Raw genomic sequence first — 23,821 nt, 5'->3', positions numbered from 1 at the left:
ACTCTCTCTTTTGTATATATTCTGAGAACACTGTTATGTGGAGCTTTTCTTCCTCCAGTGACCAACTGTCTAGGAGCTGACGCGTCACTTAAGTTGGCCAATCAGAATACTTCCTTGATTTTTTTTTTTTTTTAATGACTAAAGGAGAGAACATCTACCTCTCTGGTGGTAAGATGTGAGGCATGGGACCTGCCAGCGAGCTTCTTCTCCAGTTTGTGGCAGAAGTGAATTTGAGAGACTAAGTAACCCTGATCTGAAAAGAGAAGCACATCCTGGTAACATTGATGTCTCTGATTCCATTTATTCCAGAAGCCAAGCTCACACTTTTTCCCCCCTAATGTAAGCATTTGTTGGACTCTTCAGGAAAAACAAAAACAAAAACAACCCTCCGTTTGTCTAAGCTAGCTTAAGTTGGGTTTCTATAACAGGAAAAAGGAAGTAACAAGAATAATTCAATTCACTAATAATTGAATTCAAATCAATTAGACTCTGAACCCAGAATTCATGAACTACCTAAAGAAGCATGTAAAATTTTATGGGTTGTTGCATTTTTCTGTTGTAAAGATGCATGGCTTCCATCAGTTTCTCCAAGGGGGGTGTGAACCAAAAAAAAAGGATACGGACAATTGTACCAGGGAGTGTGGGGGCAGGGGTGAGATCATTTCTGCAGAAATTCAATAAACAGCCATTGAATGAATTCAGCACACATCAAGTAAGTGCCTGCTGGGCTTCAGATACGGCACTAGGTTCACGAAGGACACCAGATGAATGGCATGGCCTCATGCAGAGCACATCTTGTGGGCAAAAGACACAGCCAAAGTGAAACAGAGTGGAGTAATTTTTGTAACAGAGGCCCACAGTGTGAGCCTCTATGGGAAGTAGGAGCTAATGGCTGTTTCCTGCTATGGGATTGGGAATGCTGGGCCAAGTGGTTTGCATGTGTGTGAGGCTCCAAAGGCCGGGCATGGCATTGTCCACCTGTGTAGCATAGTGGATGGGAACTCAGATTCTATTATCAGCCAAGTGGGTTCAAGTCCTCCTCAGTTGACTTACTCGCTGTGGGACTTGGGACCTGGCATGGCTGAGCCTGAATTTTCCCATTTGTAAAAGTGAAATACTAACAGTATCTACCTCACAGGGTAGAAGGAGGGTCACAACAAGTTAGTACAGAGTAAGGGCTCAATAAAGGTGGCCAGTGTGGTGGTGGTTGTTCAACAGGGGGATAGAGCAGAGTCCAGGCAGAGAGGGAAGCGAGGACAAGGCAGAGAGGCGGGGGGTTGAGTATTACGATTGAGAGCAGCAATGTGCTTCAGATGGCTTTGGAGAGGGAAATCAGAATGCCTTGGTAGCCAGGCTCAGGAATTTGGGAGGCAACAGGTGGCCATCAAAATGTCCTATGTAGGGGAATAACATGATCGGAGTTAGATGTTAGTTAGGATAAAGACTGGCCACAGGGTAGAGGAAGGACAGCCCAGGCGGGACATGGTGGTGACACAGCAGAGGAAGGGCAGGGTAGCCCAGTAGTGAAGAGCTTAGGCTTTGGGGTCAGACTGACCTGGTTTCAACTCTTGCCTCTGCCCCTTACTATTCATATCACTTTGGAAAATTTACTCAACTTCTCTAAGATTTATTCCTTCAAAAGATGGTGGGAATAGTACTTACCTTATGGCATTGTTATGAGGCATACATGAGATAATGCATGTTAATGAGTTCATTTTCTGTTTGCCTGGCACACAGAAAAACTCCATTTTTAGTTATTATTATGAAAATCTTGGAGAACAATGAAGACCGGATCTTTCCCGGTCCCCAGCCCACTCGGCAGACAAAGTCTAGAGATAAGGCTCTACCTCCCTTTCTGTCACTATCTTTCCCCACTTAGCAGCACTCCCACTTGGCATTTGTTGTTCTTTGCAGTTTATGTTAGTCTGTGTGTCTTGAAAGGTCCACAGCAAAAGGATGCCCAAGCTTGGCTGTAGATATGACCCAGACACGGTCATCATCGCACCAACACCTGCTTCCTCTTGAGCCCATGCTCTGAGTAGCACTCAGTAGTCTCCAAGAACAAAAGCTTAAATACTTGGGCTTGTTGCTTAAAATGGGTAAAATCTCTGTGATATTTGTAATGTAATTCCAAGATAGGGAAAAAGCATTTCAAATGGAAAGTGAATTGTAGGCTAAAAAAAAGAGAACTCGTTTTTTCCTTTTTTGAAATCCAGGCTAATAATGAATGATTCTCATTTGAAAATACTGAAGAAGAATTAGGAAGAAAAAAAGTGTTTCTAAAGGAGGTGTTTCAGACTGTGGGCTGGTATATATGCCAGGTCATTCATTCTATCGTTTGCTAACTTTGTTCTACTGATTTTTTTTTCTGAAGCTTTCCTTCAGTTGCACTCTTCTTTCAGTTTCATCTTTGAAATTAATAAAAAGCCCCGTCTCCCCACACAATCTGCTCCCCTTAAGTGCTTTGGGCATTAAAAACTTGGGGTTAACATCCCAGAAAGAATAGACACACATGGCAATTGTCTAACGGTTACAGATTTCTTTGCAATTCGTGTTGGCGATGATGATGATACACATGTAGTGGTACTCACTGTGTTCAGGCACTGTTCTCAGAGCTTCCTGTTTGATTAACTCATTTGATCTTAACAACCCTATGGATGAGGTAATGTTGTCACTTTGTTTTGCAGATGAGGAAACGGAGGCACAGGGAGGCTAAACAATTTAGTCAAGGTCACACAGCTAGGAAGATAATGTAGTTAGGATTTCAACCCAGACAACCTGTCAACTCTATCTTTAACCACAGTTTTTTGATGACCAAACCCGTTTTCATTCTTGTGATTTTATGTTGCTAGCATGTTACCTTATCACCTAAATTAAGATTAACGATCACCTCTGTAATAGTTTCATTAAAATTTCACAAGATAGGAAGACAAACTGGCATGACATATAAACACTGCAGAATATTTCCATTCCCTAAAATTACCTCAGTCCGTGCCACGGAGAGGCCAAGGCCCTTCATGACAGTGATGGATGCTGTCTTCGTATTCCTGGCCTTTCAAGTTCCTTTCGCTTCTAGGTGATTTCTTCCTTTCCTCATGGCTCCTCAAATTCTTTCTCCTTTGTATTTTCTCACCTGTTTCTTTTCATTCTCTCAATGTGTCTGCCTATTGCTATCATGCTGTATCACAAGTTAACCTTCTTCCTAGAAAAGAAGCAACAAATTTACCTCTTCAGGGATCACTCTTCTATCCCTGGGAGTGTGTGTCAAATACATCAATAATATTTAGACCGATCGTGACACCAATTTTGATGTGTGGGTTCTTTCTCCACAGCAAGCAATTCTTCGTCACCAGCTGGGTGTCCTACAGTTCAACTCAGTTTTGACACTATTCATCTGGAGATAGCATCAGATCCTGAAGGTTGAGGGCTCGATCCCATAAGACCGTTCCCATTTCAGATACCAGTCCCAAATCTAACGGACAGCCTGGCTATAAATCAGAGCTTCTCACAACCCCCTTCTTGGGTTTGATGAATTGTCTAGAGCAGCTCCCAGGATTCAGGAAACCAGTTTATTCACTAGATTACCAGTTTATTACAAAGGATATTAAAGGATATGAATCAATAGCCAGATGAAGAGATACATAGGACAAGTCCTGAGCACAAGAGCTTCTGTCTCTGACGACTTTGGGGCCCTGCACAGAGGTACATGTATGCACTCTGGTTCACCAAGCTGGAAGCTCACTGGACCCAGTCCTTTTGTGTTTTTATGGAGGCTTCATTGCACAGGCCTTACTGATTAAATCCTTGGCCACTGGTGATTGAACTCAATCTCCAGCTCCTCTCCACTCCCTGGAGATCCTGGGTGGTGGGAAGGAGGAGATGAAAGCTCCAAACCCCCAATCACTGGTTGGTTCCCCTGGCAACTAGCCCCCAACCTTTGGTTAGGCTTTCCAAAGGTCACCTCATTAATATAACAAAAGACGCTTTCTCATTCTCAACACTTAAGAAATACCAAGGGTTCCAGGAACTGGGATGAAGACCAAACATAAATTTACTATAAATTACATACACGTCTATTATTTTTTGCTATATGCTATAGTGTGTGTGTGTGTCTGAATATGAAACTATTAGTGGAAATTTTCTTAAAAAGAAAAAAAGAGGGGGAGCTTTTTTTTTTTTTTGCATTGCCTTTAGATTCTTCTAACCTCTTAATTTTTTTTTTTTTTTTTAATTAAAAAGAATCAGTCACATGTATTCATTTGCTAGGGCCGCCATAACAAAGTATCACAGACTGGGGGGCTTAAACAACAGAAATGTGTTTCTTCACAGTTCTGGAGGCTGGAAGTCAGAGATGAAGGTGTTACCAGGGTTGATTTTGTTGGATGCCATGAGCCTCAGCTTCTAGATGGCTGTCTTCTCCCCCTGTTTTCACATCATTTTCCCTCTGTGTCCAAATTTCCTCTTCTTATAGGGACACCAGTCATATTGGATTAGGGCTTACCCTAATGACCTCATTTTACCTTAATTATCTCTGTAAAAGCCCTGTCTCCGAGTACGGTCACATTCTGAGATACTGGGCATTAGGACTTCAACATATGACGTTTTTTAGAAAGGACATAATTCAGTGTGTAACACCATACAAAATAAAGATGGTCCATCAGTTGATTTATTTCTATCTTAAAAATAAGCATTCTTACAGGAAGGTCTTTCTTTCACTGGCACTGGCTAAAGAAATATCACAAGTATAGATCATGCTGTGTTTCTGGAAATCATCAGGAGGTCCCCAGAATGTCTGATGGTCGATTTTTTTCTTCTCAATAAAGACAGTGCTATAAATTGGGGATTGGATTTCTGACAGAATATTTTTGGTACTAAATTCTTCCTCCATTTTCTCCAACTGGTATATGGTCCAGTTTTGATTTTTACCTTTTCTATATCTTCACTTGCTTTCTAACCCTTTCTTTTGTGCTGATTTTTTTTGGATTGTAGGGACCAAGGGCTGGCTGTCCCAAGAGGAGTCAGTTTGGCATAAAGATTATTTTGAGTTAAAAGCAATCAAGACCCAGCAGATTCAGGAAAAGCTCTTTACCTTCCTGCCCTGCCCCCCACAACTGCCTAAAAAGAATTTAGATAGAGGACCTGCTCCAGGAAGAGAGCTATCACCATGGGTAACTACAATATAATATGAATTAAGAGGGGTAGACTGGGAGGAATTCAGCAGGCAGTTCGTTAAAATTCCTTTCCAAGCCCCATTGTTTCTGAATGGCCCAGAAAATATTTGTTTACCAAACATTTACTCTTTTTCATCTTCCTGAAAATTACAGACCCCTAGCCCCTTCTCCTTAGCTCAGGATTATAAATATACCTCATTTTGCTTGAATGTCTTTGGAATTTCCATATCTGTGTGGACTCCTTGTGTGCACAAAATTAAATTTGATTTTTCTCCTGTTAATCTGTCTCCTATCCATTTGATTCTTAGGCTGGCTAGAAGGACCTCGAAAGGGACAGGAATTCTTGCTTCCTGACAGAATTGCAATGATATCCCAGTACTTTCTACTGAATGACCCTTTCCACATTTGTTTAATAGTGATAATGACCTTCTCACAGGGTTGTGGAGGGTCACATGAAATTAACTACTGGAAAGTCTTGTTCCTAACTGTACATACATTTTGCTCCCCACTTAAACTGTGAACTTCTAAGGAACAGGAAATGCATTCAATTCCCAGTAGATAAAACTAGGCACTAAAATAAAAGTTTGTTGGATAAACATATCAATTCTATAATCAAGTACATTACACTCTATTGTAAATTATAAAATAATCTAGTTTGAGCAAGATGCAAGATCTGAGGAGGAATATAAATCTGGGAGTAGGCTGAAGGAATGACTTTGGAAGTGGAGGGTTGTAATGACAAAATTATCAGATACAGAGCTGGGTCATTCAAAAAAATGTGTTCCCAGTAGATCTGTGACAGAACAGTGGGTATTATGGGTTGAATTGTGTCTCCCCTCCACCACCAAAAAAAAAAAAAAAATCATATGTTAAAATCCTAACCCCAATACCTCAGAATGTGACTACTTAGAAATAAGGTCACTGCAGATACAATTAGTTAAGAGGAGATCACACCGAAGTAGGGTAGGCCTCTAATCCCATATGACTGGTCTGCTTATCAAAAGGGGAAATTTGGACACAGAAGCAAGCATAGTAGGAGAATGCCATGTGAACATTAAGGCAGAGATCAGGGTGATACCTCAGCAAGCCAAGGAATGCCGAAGGTTGCTGGCAGATCACCACAAGCTAGGAGAACAGATTCTCCTTCATAGTCTTCAAAAGGAATTAATCCTGCCAACACCTTGCTCTTGGACTTCTGGCCTCCTGAACTGAGGCAATACATTTGTCTTTAAGCCACTCATTCTGTGGCACGTTGCTGCAGCAGACCCAGGAAATGCATACCATGGGGCTGGCAGCGTGGGAGGCCAACTGGATAGGGTCCAAGTCTAGGGTCCCCCATCCTAAGGATCAGGATTTGGGGATGAAAGATAAACCACGATATCTGAAAATAATGTAGGAATGAGAGTCTCGTGGCTTGATGCATAAAGAAGCCCTCGAGGACTTCAGCTCTTCAGAACAGAGGTGTCAGAACTACTCATCAGGGATAAAAACCAACTACCAACTTTCTGGCAGGATTCTGTTGGGTTTTGGAGGGTTGGGGTGAGAATGGACAACAGGCTGCTTTTAAATGATGTTTGGCCTTTATGAACAATGGGGGTGGGGATAGGGACTGAAGACATCTAGCCACGAGGATAGGTTAACTTTGATGGATATTGTGGCGACAGCCCCAAGTCTTAGTAGTTTTTATTGTCATAGGTTTATCTTGTATTCGAGCCGTACATCCAACATAGCTCAACAGGAGTCTCTGCTCATCAGGGTATCAGGATGGTGGGCACAGGGTACGGTACACAGCAAGTAACAGGCTAGCTCTTAAAGCTTCTACCTGCAAGTGGCCCATGTCGCTTCTACTCATATTTCATTGACCAAAGGAAAACTCTGGTCAATGTCCTACCAGATCCCCAGAAAGCAAAAAGCCAGGAGCATTTGGTGAACAGCATCAGCAGCTGCCACAAGATCTTAAGAACCACACAGTCCAGGCATTACTTTTATGGTTTGGGAAAGCAGAACCCAGGGATGTGAATTTTGCCAACAGAGCCATAGCTATAAAGTAGCAGATCCAGAAGCCCCGATGCCGTGCTCCTTCTGTTCCGTCTTGCTACCTCTTGCACAAGGACTCCATCACATCAAGTACAGTTGTATGAAACACGTTTATTATACAAAAGGCCTCTTTGTTCTATAAAGTGTATGTGACATACAGAAAGTAATGTTGGTTGTAAAACAATGAGATCTACGATAAATGTATTCCCATGTTCTCTAACTTAGCAGCCATCCAGTAAGAATTCCCTAGTGTCCCCTCTGCCACCAGTTTTTTTAAAGGGGTATTTTAAAATTTCTAGATTTACCACATTTTTATCACCTTTATATCTATAGCTTCTAGAGCTGCTACAGGCCCACTGCTTTCTTGGGTTAATAAAAATAATCAGCATAAAGCTTACTAGAGAAGTTTAAACCAATATTTCAACATATTTTTTGTTCAAGAAGTGCAGTAAAGAGTTAACTCAGCAGGCTGAGAGGATGGAGCACTGTCCCGGGACTCTCCTGGCGAGAGCACCTGGAAACTCATGCTGGTTTCTTCTGGATTCCTCCCTATGTGCCTTTGCCATTGGTGATTTCAATGTGTATCCTTTCACTGTAGTAAACCATAAACGTGGGTATACAACAGCTTTTCGGAGTTCTGTGAGTCCTTCTAGCAAATCACTGAACTTGAAGGTGGTCTTGGGACCCTCAACAAACCTTCCAAGTAGCAAGAAGAGGCATTCAAAATAATTCCATAGATGAATCTTTGAAACTGGCCATCAGGAAAACAGAAAGGATGCTGGAAAGATGCTGTGAGTGGGGGCAAGTGAGTGAGGACCAGACTGACAGGACCTGCAGAGGGCCTGACCAGGATGGTCTGGGATTTGGAAGGACACTGAGCTGTACAATAATGCAGACACAGATAAACAATCAGTCTGCATAGTGCTGATGGCATAGCTGAAGGTTATTTGGAGGTGAATGTTCACTGTTGGAAAGAATAATAGTACATCTTCAAATTGGGCCGAAATGAGGACTTTAACCAAAGGTAATTATTTGCTTATTTGCTAAACCACTGCCTTTTCTAATCATTCTGTTAAAAACAAATGTTAATGGAGACTTGCTCCAGGTTATAAAACAGAAGACGTGTGAATTGCAAACATGCCATGTTTGTGAAAGTGCAAATGTGTTTGCAGTTAACAACTGGCAGTAATTAACGGTGTTATTTTCTCAAACAATTGGTTACGTTTGGGAAAGAGAAGTAGAAACATCATCAGGTTTAATGAATTTGCCAACTGTTCCTACTGCATATTTGAATTTGTATGTCTCTATATAATTAATCAATGAATAAAAAGAAACTTTGAATTAAAAGAAGAAAAAGCCCACTAACTACTTCTATAGATTTATTTAAATGTACTTTGTCAGTGGGGCAAACACTTCCCTTCTTGACTGTAGAAGGTCCCAAGTGCCAGTGTGTGACGCGGACTGTCTCCTGCAGCGAGTCATTTTGCTATTTGCATCTTGAACTATTCGTTCATTTTAAATGAGGGAATATGCTAAATTGCTTAGTCAATTGTAATGTTTGACACAGAAGTAAGCATCGCTGATTATTCTTATGGGCTAGGGCCCGTAGGATCCCATGTCTAGCTTCTCACGTGCCAAGGGTCTTCTGTCTCAAGCATAGATTTTTGGTAAATGGGGGTGTCAGGAGTTTGGGTTTGCCTGGATGTGATCTGGTTGACAAGAGCAGGCTGGAGCAGACAGGAAGGGCTAGGGCCCAGAGAAAGGCTCTGTCCATAGGATGGGGAAGTCGCAGCCGTAAGGGGATTAGTCAGGAAATATTCTGGCAGACGGAACACAGACTCCATGTGTATAGCGACTGCATGCTGGGATTCCTGGACCACCGGAGACTGTGGGGACAGGCAGCCAAGAACCATGCAGATCGTGGAGAGGTCCCTACCATGGCCCGTGGGTGCACAGAAACACACACTTGCATTGCAGCTTTACCAGTCAGTGGCTGTATGGTTTGGGGGTCAGTGAAAATCTCTAAGCCTGAATTTTCACAAATATAAAATGGGATGATAGCAGCCTCCTGAATGAGTTAACAAGAGGATAAGCTCTGACAGTATGTGTAAGGCATTCACATAGCGCCCGGCAAATATTAAGTGCTCGTTAACTGTCAGCTCAGACATATTTAGAATGACAATTTTCAAGTCAGAATCAATTGGTTTCAGCTACATGGAGAGGGCCGCTTCTGCTGCTTAGGGGCAGGCAAATGCTCCCAGGGAGGAGGTAGAGAAGGAGGGGGAGGAGGAGGAGAAAGGGAGCTCGGCCAGCCCAGCAGGCCACGCGTTGCCACATGAAGGAGGAGGCACGAAGCCTGGGTTCGTGCTGCCCTATGAGAGGTGCATCTTCTCTACACCTCCTGCACCTCACCTTCGCCAGGGATAATTCAGCAGATGGTGCTGCAAGGCTTTGCTGAGCATCACCCAAACCCTGGTCTCTTTCTTCTCAGCCTGGGACACTTTAGGACAGCTGATCGCAGGTGTGTGCTGGCTTCTTGACACACACAGAGAAGTAGAGGTAGGGTGGGAGGGAGAGCCCCACATCTCAGAGGAAAGGAACAGAGGGACGACACACCCCATTACATAATGGCAGAGGTAACGAGACATTTACAATGCTCACGATCCTCTGACAATGTGTTTCAACACTTCATTTGAGTTAGAATGATCTTAATTATTCTTCACACTTGGGCAAAACAGATCTAGCCATTTGCAGAGGACACATGGGCCATAAAATGCATTAAATGAGCGCAAGGAAGGAGCCTCCGGGAAATCTGAGGCACTTGCATGAGCTCTTCATTCCCAGATCTGGGGAAGAACAGCCCGTCGAATGAATGAAGGACCTGATGCTGAGTCAGTGTCCCTCGCACGGCGAAGTGGGCAGCTCTGAGGCCACACAGTTCACCGTTACCATGGGCGCACCTTACCATGGTAACAATGAACAGCAGAGATGGGGCCTCATGCTGAGGAAGAAGATCTTGGGAACATGGAACAGATGGCCTGTTGCCTGTTTCTACTTTGGTCATGACAGATGAGCAATGGATCCAATTATATCACGGGAAGGGGAAAGCCATCGAAGACATTTGTGATCTACGGGGCTGGCCGTGGAGCATGGCACAGCCCCACGTGCATTCATGCAGGACTCGCTCAGGAGTAGCCATGGTAGCTACGGGCCTGCTCCAAGAGGTCGGCCCCTGGACCGCACATCACCTGGGAAGGAGGTGAGGATGGAAGGGGTGACCAGCAAGCCCAGAGGATGGCTCTCGCAGTCTGCACAGACAACGCAGATGTGGACACTTTCCCTTCACCACAGAAGACTGAAATTTTTTTTTAAAAAGTACCTACATTCTCTATCCTTTTGTTAAAGAAAGATTAAGCGCTCCCTTGCTGATCTTAGTGTTAATCATTCAGAGATGCTTTGAGTGTTTCCCATGAATGTTGAGAAGAGAGATGATTATTTCATATTAAAGGAAATGGTGAGCCTATGTCCTAAAAGAACTTCCTTTAAAGTTGGTTTTGTAGTACATTATAAGTGTGACTCAATAAAAGGTTTCTTGTCAAATCAATTTGGACCATCTAAAATTAAACATGTCTCTTCATGAAAGGACCTCACAGTCTTCGATGACATACATTATGGATATCCAAGCACAGCATGTAAACCATGGCATTCTGAAAGATTAAGTAAGTAGCGCTTTTTATCTGGAATATTTGGCTAAGGAGGGAGCAGGGGTATATTTCAGACTAATGTTTTGCAGAAACCTCTTTGGAAAAGGTTACTTTAGGGCCCTTTAGGAATAATTACAGTTCGGAGCTGGTGACAAAAATCACACAAATTAACACTATAAAAATGGTTGGGATTTTACTAATCTAGTTAAGATTAGGAAGAGTTCCCTCCTTGTACTTTCTTCATGTGTAAAATGAGAATAATATCCCAGTTTTGAATTTTTTCATGAAATCCCCCACATGCATTAATGTTTCTAGTTAGTCATGAGCATGAAATAAAAGCTGACTCATGGACGTTTTCCAAAGAGGAGTTACTAAATGAAAATAAAAGTGATCTAGTGATTGACATATACTACTTTGTATTTCAGGAGGCTTAAATTCCAAATGCCTTGACATTCTCAAAAGCTTTGTTGAAAAACACTATACCCTTAGGATAGGATCTATGCTCTGTTCAATTAAATAGTTAATATATTCATCCCCCAGTAATCTTTTGCAGCGAGAGCAGTATAGCACATTCCCAATCAGAGACGTGATAAAGAAGTTCTGCCTCAGAAAGCTTATCCTGAATAATGCAGGATTAATGATATGTATTCCCCCCTGCCATGAATGCTAGGTAAATGTATGCAATTACATATGCTTTCACACCACTAATAATCACATCAGCCTAGAAATTCTTCTTGTTTGTATTCCTGTGGCACCAAATTGATAGCAGACCTCCAGCTCAATATTTAATGAATCTTCTCAGGAAGTCTTCACCAATAATGAAAAGGACAATGGAGCCTGCAGGGCAGCAAGCTCATGGCCAAAAATATTGCGACTAGGCGTGGCGGACGGGACCGAAAAAGGAACGTGCTCACTCTGAGGCTGCCCGTAGTAAATGCGTTCAGCAGGGGAGTGGATGGCTGCTGAATCTGCCAATCCCAGGGCGGCCTGAGGCCTTTGAGAGCTGCCTCTTAGCACTGGGCAGAGCGGCAGTGGCTGGGGGAGGAGGCGGGGGAGGGAATGCTGCACAGAGGCACGACCTGGTCTGAGGGTCAGGAACTGAGATCCAGGCTCTGCTCCAAGCTCTGCTGCCATTTGCCATTCTCCCGGGCAGCAGGCCCTGCCTTCCATGCTCCACCTTGTAAATCACAAGCCAGGGTGGCCTTGGGGCTACGGGGTCTGCTAATGTGCTCTCATCTATTGCACTGAGAGCTGCCCACTCAGATGACCTCCACCAATCTTGTTACTTGGAGGTGAGTGTGCTGGAGAAATAAGTGTTGTATTTGGAAAGAAAAATTAATCATCCAAATTAAGTGGGAAGATTCTGGCCTGATGCAGTGAAAGTGTTACTGAAGGAGAAAGAAGAGGTGACAGGGGAGTGTGGGGAAGAATATTCCTATATATGTTGCTAAAGAACAAAATTCAACTGAGTAAAATTTAAAGATCTTATTGACCTAATTCAATAATTCATGAACTGGGCAGCATCCCATCTGGCAACCAGAAAGTAAGGAGCCCTGAGGAGCTGTACAAAATGGGAGGCTTTTATAGGCAGGAATGAGGAAAGGATTGCTTCCGTCCTTCGTCAGGGGGATGGAAGGGGTCTACAGACAGGATTGCTTCATCAGTGCAGACCAGGTAATTCCAGATTCACTGGTGACAGGTGCCATTCCTGGGGGAGGCTAAGATGGCAACTAGGTATTGCCTTGGTTTCCTGGTGTGGGGCTTAGCACCAGCGACTCCATTTTGGTCCTGTTGTCTCTGAACAACATGTGACTCCATGGTTGTACGGAAGAACTCAAGCTCCATATTTCTCTTAGTTTGGTGTGGTAATAGAGTCTTGATGTGGTAATATTAGAATAATTAAATTTACAATAATAGCAACCACTTACTGAGTGCTTCTGATGTTCCAGGTACTGTGCTAAGGGCCCCATGGGCTTCACTTCATTCCATTTTTACTATAAACAGGCACTATTATCCCCATTTTACTTATTAGGAAACTGAGGCTCAGAGAGGTTAAGCAACTCACTCAAGTCCACGCGGCTAGCTGGCAGCAGGGCTTGGTCTTCTAACTCCAGTGATGGCTCTTATCCACAAAGCTGTATTGATAATGAGTCATAAAATTTGGGGTGAGGGTGTAAAATAGATTTTAATGAGCAGAACACATATTTCTTGCTGTCATGAGGCTTATGCTTAGGAAGGGAAGATAAAGTATTTCAAATAGTAAATTAGATGTTTATAGGGGTGTGTAGGGCTGGAAAGGGGAAAAGCAGGGTGCTGTCGGGAATTTCATAGGGGCCGCTGGCCAAATCCATCCCCTACATCACTCTGCCTCTGTCTGCAGCCCTTATACACCGGCATGACTATAATTAACTAGGAAATATAGGTCCCACCTCCAATCTGATTTTAGAGTTTCCACTGCCTCTCTGTTCCAGACAATGAAAACACAGGATCACTGCACCTTATCATCTCCTGTGCCCTCATTGCCTACAGAAGAAAAAAATGTATCTTTTTAACTGATGTATATGCTTGATCGCTCTGTCCTTTTGAGCCTCCTAGATATGGCAAGGGAAGAGAGTCCCATCTTTTTCACGGGACAGACTACGCTTATTCCTTTGGGAAGCTCCAGAGGTGAAATGTGGCACACAGGGCTGGGTGCTGTGGCTCATGTGGGGTCCAGTGAGGTGGATTTGACCCTGGAAAATGTGCAGTGGACTTGGTGAGTTCCTTGTCTCCTGAATGTTTCAGGGATTCTGCCAAAGGGTTCCAATGATCCTCTAATTTGAACCCTGTCATTCTGCTCTTGTCTGTCCCGGCACTGGGAGGGTGTGTTTTTGTCTCCGCAAAAGTTCTCTAGAATCACGCCTGATTCCTGAGGATTCTGGAGTCTAAACACATGCAGAGGTGTCCTACACGGGGGCAGGGGCTCTTAGTCCCCCGTATCAGCCCCTTTCGCTTTGAGGGGAGCTAACCACCTGGAGCTCTCCAGAAGCCAAAGGGTGAGGGGCGGGTACAACAGCAGCAGGATCTGAAGAGTGGGTCAGCTCTGGTTTCATAGCGGGGAGTGCTCCCGGCACCCCGGGTCCCGATGCTTCAGTGGGCGTTGTAGAGCGTTTTTAGCACAAAACACAACACAACAGATGCTTGCCTTCTGATAGCAGCCCGGCAATGGGAGAATGGGGAACTCAGGTGCTGACAGAACAAGGCTCCCCAAATCCTATTTCCTGCTTCCAGATGAAGGAGAAGGTGGTTCTGCCTGGCACTGCCTCTGAATGATGAAGACCATGCCTGGAACACAGAGCTGTTTTAGTGACTGTCCTTCAGGACAGACATCCTCTTGGATGGAGTCTCTAACGTGTGAAGTGACACTCTGTTCCTCAGGGACAAGTCTCCACATGGGCCACAGAAAGAGGTAACAGCTTTGACACATTTTAACTTCACTCTCACCAGTAAGAGAACTGAAATTCTTCCTGCCTCTGTACATTTCAAACAGCAAATGTGGGAATACAGGCAACTCCTCCTTCCTTCACTTTTCTGTACCTGAATATTCAATTCCTGTAAATGTACAGTTTAAATAATTGCTTCAGAATAATTTGTTTGTGAGTATCAGCCATCCTAGAATGAATTCCTAAACTGACAGCCAAGTAAAACTCTGTAAAGTCTCTTCCCCAGAGTAAAGATCCCTTTAAAGGAGATTTTTTTCCACCAAGGCTTGAAAGGTGTGGCTATATGTACATATATACGTAAATAAATCCTTCTAAGTCCTTGCAGCCTATTTTGTGTCTTTGCCAGGAAATGGATGCAAGGTTCCCTTCTGAAAGGTCATTACTTTTTTCCCCTTGGCCTGTGTTATATTTCAAAATCCTGGATGTGACGGTTCTGTGGTTAATGTGCGGAATAACTATCAAGAATGCCACGCTTCACCGAGTAATCTGCTCCCCTCCCATTCTTCATGGAGCAATGTCAATTAATTTCACATTGTATTTTTGATGGCTATAACCAATTGGTTGTTTCAACTCAAAACTTTTCACCTAGATAGAATTATGGTGAATGAATGAGATTATGTAACCAAAACAGAGAATTGATTTAGTCTTCCTTTATATACTGACACTTCTAATGTTTATGTGCCTCACATAAATTAATCACAGATTGTTCACAAAAGATGTGCATCCAGAGCCCTGATTTATGGATTTGCTGGCTGTTTTACAATGTTGGAAAATTAACCTCATGTTGTGTCTTTAGCCATAAGGTTTACAATTTCTGTTATGTATGTCATTTGCTGCTATTCTCCAACTGCAACGATTAACTGTGCATTATATTGACAATGACTTACATATTTTTTGAGCAGATGAAGACAATTTACATAAAGAAGTAAATGCCCACAAAGAGGAAGGGAGGATATGTGCATCTGTGATTGGGCCTCCCTGCTTTCCCACACGCCCACGCCAGGACGGTGCCTTCCTCCAGGGTAGCAGCATCTACCTTGATAGCATGCATTTCCTTTTATGATCCAGAAGCCATGAGAAGATAGATCCATCCTTTTAATTTTGACTCCCAATGAAAGCCAGTATTGGTGACTGGTGAGACAACTCTCTAAATACACTGACTAAAGAAAAGGAATTTGAGTCAAGAGAAGTAGAAATCAATATTGACTCCAAGAAATGATAAATCTTGATATTCCATACAATAAATATGTATGTTTATTATTACTCATTTGAATAGATGAGCCATAATTTAATGCATCCTGCAAAGGAGCCAGATTTCTACTTGCCAGTAGCAGATGATGACTTATACCAGGTAAGGAGTAGAGAAAAGCTAATTTAAGTAATTTCGTTTCTCCACTGAGGAAGGATAAATTAGGAAACAGACTACTGGGACACTTTCTAATATTTATTTATTTTTATTTTTTTAAAGATTTTATTTATTTATTTGAGAGAGAACTAGAGATAGAGCATGAGTAGGTGAGAGAGGGAGAAGCAGGCTCCCCGCTGAGCAGGGAGCCCAATGTGATCCCCAGGACCCTGGGATCATGATCTGAGCCGAAGGCAGATGCTTAACCGACTGAGCCACCCAGGTGCCCCTCTAATATTTATTTATAAGAATAATTAAAATTTATGATTGAGGTTTACTACCTGTCTTTAAGTTGTATGACCACCTAGTCTACTCTGACCATGGTTAAATCGAGGCAGTGAGCTCACTATCTGGCTTTTCCAATAGCACAGTCACAAATCGCTCCTGTATGGACTGAAGGGATGTTCATTCATTTCTTAAACAAAGAGTTGTTTGATGCTTATTATATAAAAGGTGACAGGGATATGATGGTGACCCAAATAAACCAAGTTGCCACTTTCATAGAAATGACTTTTTAGTCCTTATGATAAATAAGAAACAAGGAACAAACATATCCATATGTCAGATAGTTCCAGATCAGGAGAAATGCTATCAAGAAAATGAAACAGAGTAAGGGGACCAAGTAGGAGAGAAGAGCATGCTAGTTTTAGCATGCCAAGGAAGGCCTCTCTGAGGAGGTGAACCTGAAGTGGAAACGTGAAATGACATAATCTGTATGATTATGCAAAGCATGTAAATCTATATGAATTTGGAAAGATAATTAGTTAAGATGAGATCATATGGGAGTAGGATGGGTCCTAATCCAATGACTGGTGTCCTTGTAAGGGAAAAGCAGGAACACAGACACACAAAGGAAAGGTAGCCACGTGAAGAGACAGACTCACCCAGGGAGAAGTCTGTGTACATGAAGGCAGAGACGGGGTGATGCATCTACGAGTCAAGGAAGGAGAGAGGAGGCAGGAGCAGATTCCCCCTTCAATGCTTCTGAAGGAACCAGCCCTGTTGACACCTTGATGTCAGCCTCCCAGCCCCCAGAACTGTGAGACAGTACATGTCTACAGTTTAAGCCTTAAGCACCACCCCCCACCCAAGAGAAATAGTGGTCTACACTCTAACCAGATTCCTGCTGTCTTGTTCTCAGTTTTCTGACAATATTGAACACCATAGTCTAATTATTTGGGGCAAACTTTCTTTAGGATGGCACCGGGATGCTTTTGAAGGTGAACTTCTCATCTGGCAATTCAGGGGACCTGACTAGCACCTCTGAAAACAGACCAGCCTCCAGTCAGACATAGGAGGAGAAACGAGTTTGACCATTTGAAGAGCCATATGAAATAAAATTGACAGATACTTAATTGAGAAACGCCTCTGCTCTACCTAGCGATTTTCTAAAATAAACCAGACTAACTGATCGACAGACTAAAAATCGATGGGAAATTAGAAGGGCAATGTCTGTCTCAAAGAAGATGACTTGACATGATGTTCTCATAACTTAGAGCAACCAAAGCACTTGAAAAATTAATGTGAAACCCAGCATTGATCATTTTAGATTTTTATGGCCAAGAAGCTGCATTTGTATAACTGGATTGCTCAACTGCACAGCAACACTAGGTTTCAGACCCAGAGAAGGGGAATTAGATGAAACGAGCACTGACCTTTGCTGCTGATGGGAATTAGAATCAGCATCTTGGAGCACTTCTTGTTTCACATTGTTCTTAATTGGACAATATTACAGAAACGACAAGAAATAGGACTGGGTATTGATGGAAATGGCTCTCACGGATGTGAGTACTTTGACACAGTAATTCCAAGGTTTTCTAATTTGAAAGTGGCTGAATTGTATTTTTTTAAACTAAATAGTATTTTTATAAACATCTCGAGAGGAGACATATCCAACAAATGTCTAAAATTGATCTACAAAATTTCACTGTCTCAGGGATCCAATTACATGGAAATTCAGGTCATCTAACTATGCACATGAAGAAGACAATTAATTGGTCAGGGGTCTAATAGCTTTAGACAGAAATACCAGACAAGTCTGAGAATTGTCAGCATCATACAGAAGCCACAAATTGGGCTGTCAAAAGCCAGTCCCCTTCAATAATTATCCTGTATACACCAAACACAACAGAATCTACAGGAAGCAGAAATCTCTAAAAAAAAAAAAAAAAAAAAAAAAAAAGTCCTAACAGGGTCAGGCAAGAACTCCAAGTAAGCTACTGGCATGAACAGAAACTGCCAAGGGATTTTAGAATTAAGGTCAGTCAGAAGCTGGACCTGACAAGTCCACAAGAAACTGCCCAAAGACCAGAATATCTGACACTCTGTGGCCAGTCTAGTGTGCAGCGTCTTGCTAATCCCCGTCCATGAGGCTCATAGCTCCTGCTTTGTACCCTAGTCTACCACATGGAACACCATCCCCCCTCACACTCACAGAATGTTCTCCTCCCCTGCACACACAGACAATAACCAGCCTCGGCAAGGAAAATGGCAGAAAAATGGTCATGTTAGCAAGATGGTTGTTTCCTTAGTCTCCCTTTCTGACTCTTGATCTTCATGAGTGTTTTTTCACTCTTGGGTTCCAAGACCCCATTGCTTTCTGAGTCTTCTCCCAAGAAAAGCAAGCACTGGTCTATATCACCATTATCCTTTGATAGAATAGGAGAAGAGCTGTAAACCACCCTTCTCCATACTCGACACGCCTTTCTTTGTGAAGGATGCTTTATCCCATGGGATGGTCATCTACGGGCCATCAGAGATATCTAGGAGGGCCACAAGTGAAGAAGTGGATCTCCTGCTGGTAAAGGCAGGCATTGGGAAAAGGGGCACAGTGCAGAATAGTCTGCCAGATGAGGCATGGGCTCTAATAGGCATAGGAAGGAGTGGGGAGATGGATGGGTAGGGGTAGTGATAGGGAACCAAGGTTATGCAGTGTAAACTAATGTGGGTTGGAATACTATTTCTAATACTTGCTAAAATCTAATGAATAAGGGAAATCTTGTGCTGGTCCCTAAATTCATCTTGTACCTAGAGTTGTCCTAAAAATAAATATTTTAGTTATTTTAGGCTATCCAAAGGAATAATTTCCCTGTTGACACTTTGCACTGACCTCAAACATTAACCATGACCTCAATGGATTCTTTCCCCTCATCTATGTTTTTACTGCTCTATATTCCTCTCTCTGATTCACCACTGCGATCACTGTTACCACCACCTCCACATTATGGTGATTGCTGGACAGCCAACCCATAGCCTCATGGCCCAGAATTTCTGCTACATAAACCACCCAGTGGCCGGGACACCCGCAGACTTAGGAGGCAGGGCGTAGTTGCTTTAGAAGCCATCCGGTATGAGGATTCGGGAGAGGACTGCTGAGATGTCAGTAAGTGTGAGAGCAGAACGTCCTCAGAGTTGGGCTCAGAGCAGTGGTTACAGAACAGGAACGATAATAAAAAGTGCTATTGTTCAAAGTATTTGCTGCCCTTCCTGGGAAAGCATTCTCTCCCCCGCCCCACTGCCTAGCCATGCAACTCGAAGCAGCCGATGAAGGGAGTGTTAGTTGTTGGTGTCACTTCGGAGAAGTCGTCCTAGGGGTGAGCATGTCACAGTCCATGTGTTCCCTCTGTTCCATTTTCCACAATGACTGTACTGAGTCCCAGGAGAGACGACTCCATCGGCGTGGGTCCCAGGGCACAGACAGCAGGAAGGAGAGCTACACAGTAGATTCATCTGTCTGTCTGTCTGTCTATCATCTATCTTATCTATCTATCTATCTATCTATCTATCTATCTATCTATCTTCTACCTATCTAATTATCAATGAATAAACTTTTGTTGTTGTAAGCCACTATGATTTTGGGTCTGTCATCTTGCCTCAACCTAACCTAACCTATTCTACTATGATAAGAGAATGTCAGGAATAGGGTAACTCTAGCCACTGATGAATGATTGTGTGTGTGTGTGTGTGTGTGTACACATATGCGAGGTAGAACGATGCACAAGAAACAAGGTCAACAGTAACAAAGATGACAAGTAATCAAGCAAAAAAGAGATAAACTAAAAATATGATTTGGTTTGGCTGTAACAGTGATACTGATTACAGTCATTGTTGTGAACTGCTTACCATTTGAGACTAATTTGTATGCAGCATAATAAAAACTATGCATAGCATTAAGACATGCACCTGATTAACTCTGTTGCAGGCTCTGTTTGATTACAACAATAACCTCTTTACGTGTACATTCAATCTTTGTAATTTGTTGTTTGTGTAGCAATTTAAAATAATCTGTGAAAACATCCCCATTAAAAGGGTCAAATTAGGAAACATGCTGTAGGTGAGCATATAGAACAAAAGGAAGATGTGTCCCTACAAAGAGAAAACTGGGAATCTGAGTAAATGAGTAGGACCAGTCTGCCCCAGCCCAAACCATGTAAACATGTATTTATGGTATTATGTTTCTTCTACCACAGACCTCCCACCCTTCTAGTGAATCTCATCCATACTCATAGCTTTGACTACCAGCAGTCGATCAATATCTTCAAAAATTATACCTCCAGCCCATATAGAATGCCAACTTCCTGTTCATCTTTTCCACTTGGATGTCTCCAAGGTACCCCAACCTCAACATACTCCAGATCTCAGTCACCGTCTTCCTCATAGGTTGGTTCTCCCACTCCCTTTCTCTTTCCTACTCTTGACTACTCTTTAACTACTGTTGACTTTACCCTCTAAATATTTTCATCCTATCTCCTTATTTATAGCTATGCTTGTGCAACCCTAATCCAAGTTATCATCATCCCCAGTCTGAAAGAGCCCAACTCGTCTCCCACATCTATGGTGCCTCATCCAATTCATTATCCTCATTGCACTTAGGGTGATTTGTATCAAAGTACAGATTTTACCACATTGTTTAAAATCCTTAAGTAGTTTCCATTGCTCTTAGGATGGAGACCAAAATGTTTAATGTGCCATGAATCTCCCTGCAGTGGATATCTGCTACCTCTCCCACCCAACGCCCTCTTTCAGAAATGCCTCTCCCCAACGCAGTGGGTTTCCGATCACTTAGCTCCATCTTCCCTACACAGGAAGAGCATGAGACCCCCACCTGGCACATCCGAGTACTCCAGTGATTGGCTCAGAATTGGGCATTATCCCCACAGTAGGGGTCAGTGAGAGCCCTAGTTTAGCACTTAATATGAATCCTAGGAGAAGGAGGGTCTTCCATCTTCTGAGATAAGAGCTTCTAAGTCTACCTCTAGGATTGACCTTTTCTACCATGTGGAGAAAGCCTGCCTGAGAATATAGCTCATGCAGAAGACAAGTGAGTCAGGAGATGAAGAAGAGACAAGTGAGTGGAGTGTTTGTTTGGGTCAGTGCTGGAAGCCAGTGCCAAATCTTGGACTTCCCAGTCACGTGAGCCTGTCTACTCCTTTTTGATTTCGGCTCATTTAAATTGAGTCGACATCACAACTAAGAGTCCCTCATGAGAGGGAATCTTACTCTTATCTTAGTCTTGGTTCTACAGCTATACACTGTCCTTCTCTCACACCAAGTTGGTTTCTTGGCTTAGACATCACTTCTGTGGGGAAGTGCTTCTTAATCCTCTAAACACGGTAAGGCATCTTGATTATGTTTGCTCATTCTCCTTGTCTCCATTTGGAATGGTATGTTAATTGATGTATTTATGTCTCCAATAACATGATTCTTCTCCGTCTCCCCCCACCTGACTCTAAGCTGCATGAGGGCACATTGTGAGGCCCCCCACCAGGCTTGGTGCCTTGTACAGTGCCTGACAAAAGATTTTTGTCCACTGAATGAACAGAGACTAACTCAGTGTGAGGCACTGTACTAAGTGCTTTTGTGCACATTATCTCATTGAAACCTCCCCACAATCCGGCGGCAAATGCTCTGTGATCCATTTACCAATGTGGACGCTAAAGTGCGGATATATTAACAAACACTGTCAAATGAATATAAAGAGAGAGAGAGACCCAGGACACAAAATGAGGTCTTGTTCCAAATGCAGAGATCCTCTTCTCGTGCCACTCTTGAGGGGCCTCCTGTGTATGTGCAGTCTGCCCTTTCCCTACTAAATGCTTATCGTGACTCCAGTCCCTACAGTATTTTACTCTCTTCTATCTTTTATTTAAATTGGTGGTTCATTAGGTTTCACATGTTCTGGGAACACTTGAAATATACCCCTTTCACTCCAACCAAGCCTTCATGATCCAGAAGAAAGAATTTTTTGTTTTATTTTATTTTATTTTATTTATTTATTTATTTACTTACTTATGAGCAGTGGCTCTGGTTTGGTGGTGGAGGGGAAGGGTCTGTCTTGAGATTCTCTGTATTTTTCTATATTGGTCAGTGACTTTCCTGTCTGCTCCTAAAACCATCTGGTAGAAGAGAGGAGGAGAGAGAATGTGTAAGGGGAAGAGAAGGGAGAGCCCATCTATGCCATCGAGCTAGAATCACTCCAAAGCCCTTCCCTACTCACCATGTCTCCGGTCAGCATTCGGTCACTTGCACATTGTAATGACCTGACAACAATATGCACTTTTGTGGCAGAAGAAGTTCAAACGATGCTAGAATATTCTATAGACATTTAGAATCTGCTCGGTACACGGTACTCAGCACTATAACAATAAATGTTTAGATTAAGTGCCCAGGCTCAAAATAAGCTGCATAAAAGGAATGATTCCAAAGATCTGCTGGACAGGCCCACAGAAGTGCTATTCAAAGAAACCAGCTTCCAAAGTTTTTGTTAGAGATGAGGAGCTTTCACCTGACGGTAGATCAATGAACTGTCTCTTTCACTGAGGCGATCTTGCCACAAAGAAAATGCCAGCTGAACATGCTCGATGCTGGCGTAAGCTTCTTCTGGTCTCCTGTGGGTGACAAGCTCACCGACCGGCCTTGGGCTCTACCTTTGAGCAGCCACAGCCTTGAGACGTGGTTTGCAATGCTGGCTGAATACTAGAAGCACCTGGGAGGCTTTACAATAGGCTTTACAATAACGCCCTAATCCCAGGACAGTGAGTTTGGGGTGGCATCCGGTATGTTTTAGCACTTCCCTGGGTGATTCTAGCATGCAGTCAGGATCAAGAACTCCCGGCCTTCCCTGCTGCAGGACTGCAAGACTCTGAACTCCCAGTGCCGACCTTTGGCGAAATCCTGAGAGCTAAGCAGAGCTGACACGGGTTGGGGAGCTTGTCCTTTGAAGCACTTCTTGCTTCTTGGATCTTTCATGAGCCAGTTGGGGGAAGGAAAGAGAACTGAACAGTTCCCAAGAGATAGGTGACATGCACGGTGGGAAAGGAACACCCATAGGCTGTTCAGAACCTCAGGCTTTCAGAAATCTGAGCTGAACGAGAGAACTGGAGGAGGGGATGCTCTCCCACGGCACAAGGCATAAGGACACAGAGGAGGCAGCTGAAGACAAAACAAAACAAAAGCCATAATGGCCTCATGTTCTCACCACCTCCTCCGACAGTGGCTTTCTGGGGAGGATAAAGCCATCAGTGACATCGAAAGAAGGAGGAGGGAGGATCTGGGGACGTGAGGACTCTAAATACGGCAGTCTGGAGAACAGGGAGAACCTGTTGCTTACTGAAAACACCTCAGGCCACCATTGAGCCTGGGAACTGTCACTCAGGGTGACTGTACTGAACCCCAGTTCAGGCGACCGACACTGGAGCAACACAGGCTCACCTCGCCACGTGCCTACCGGTACTCTACTCACCCACTGAACGAGGACGGAACTCAAAGACAAACCTTAGAAACACGTGCGGTGCCGGCTGGGCCTCTGCTTAATTGTGACAGCCCCTCAGACCCTGCGTTCCAGAAAACCTCATTTTGGAGGCCAAACTGATCTCCTCGGCAGCCCTGTGTGGCTCACAGTCATTGCCAGGCTGCTTCACAGAAAACACCCCCAACAACAGTGTCCTAGCATTCCTGTCCTTTGCATACTCATCTGCTAGCTCATTAAGAGTATTGTTCAACACTGAGTACATTAATATGGGC

General features: G+C 43.3%; 1 long non-coding RNA gene across 1 annotated transcript in view; it reads right to left on the bottom strand.

The window, feature by feature from the left end:
- LOC116646906 overlaps nt 1-23,821 on the bottom strand; it is a 618,727-nt gene that overhangs the window by 11,399 nt on the left and 583,507 nt on the right. The window contains exon 7 of the long non-coding RNA XR_004302238.1: nt 2,984-3,202. This is a non-coding gene — a long non-coding RNA (uncharacterized LOC116646906). The remainder of the gene's footprint in view (nt 1-2,983; nt 3,203-23,821) is intronic.

The sequence above is a fragment of the Phoca vitulina genome, unplaced genomic scaffold (assembly GCF_004348235.1).
Source record: "Phoca vitulina isolate PV1807 unplaced genomic scaffold, GSC_HSeal_1.0 scaffold38, whole genome shotgun sequence".
Taxonomy (NCBI): Eukaryota; Metazoa; Chordata; class Mammalia; order Carnivora; family Phocidae; genus Phoca; species Phoca vitulina.
Note: the sequence above shows the minus strand (reverse complement) of the source record. Positions and strands in the feature narration are given on the sequence as shown.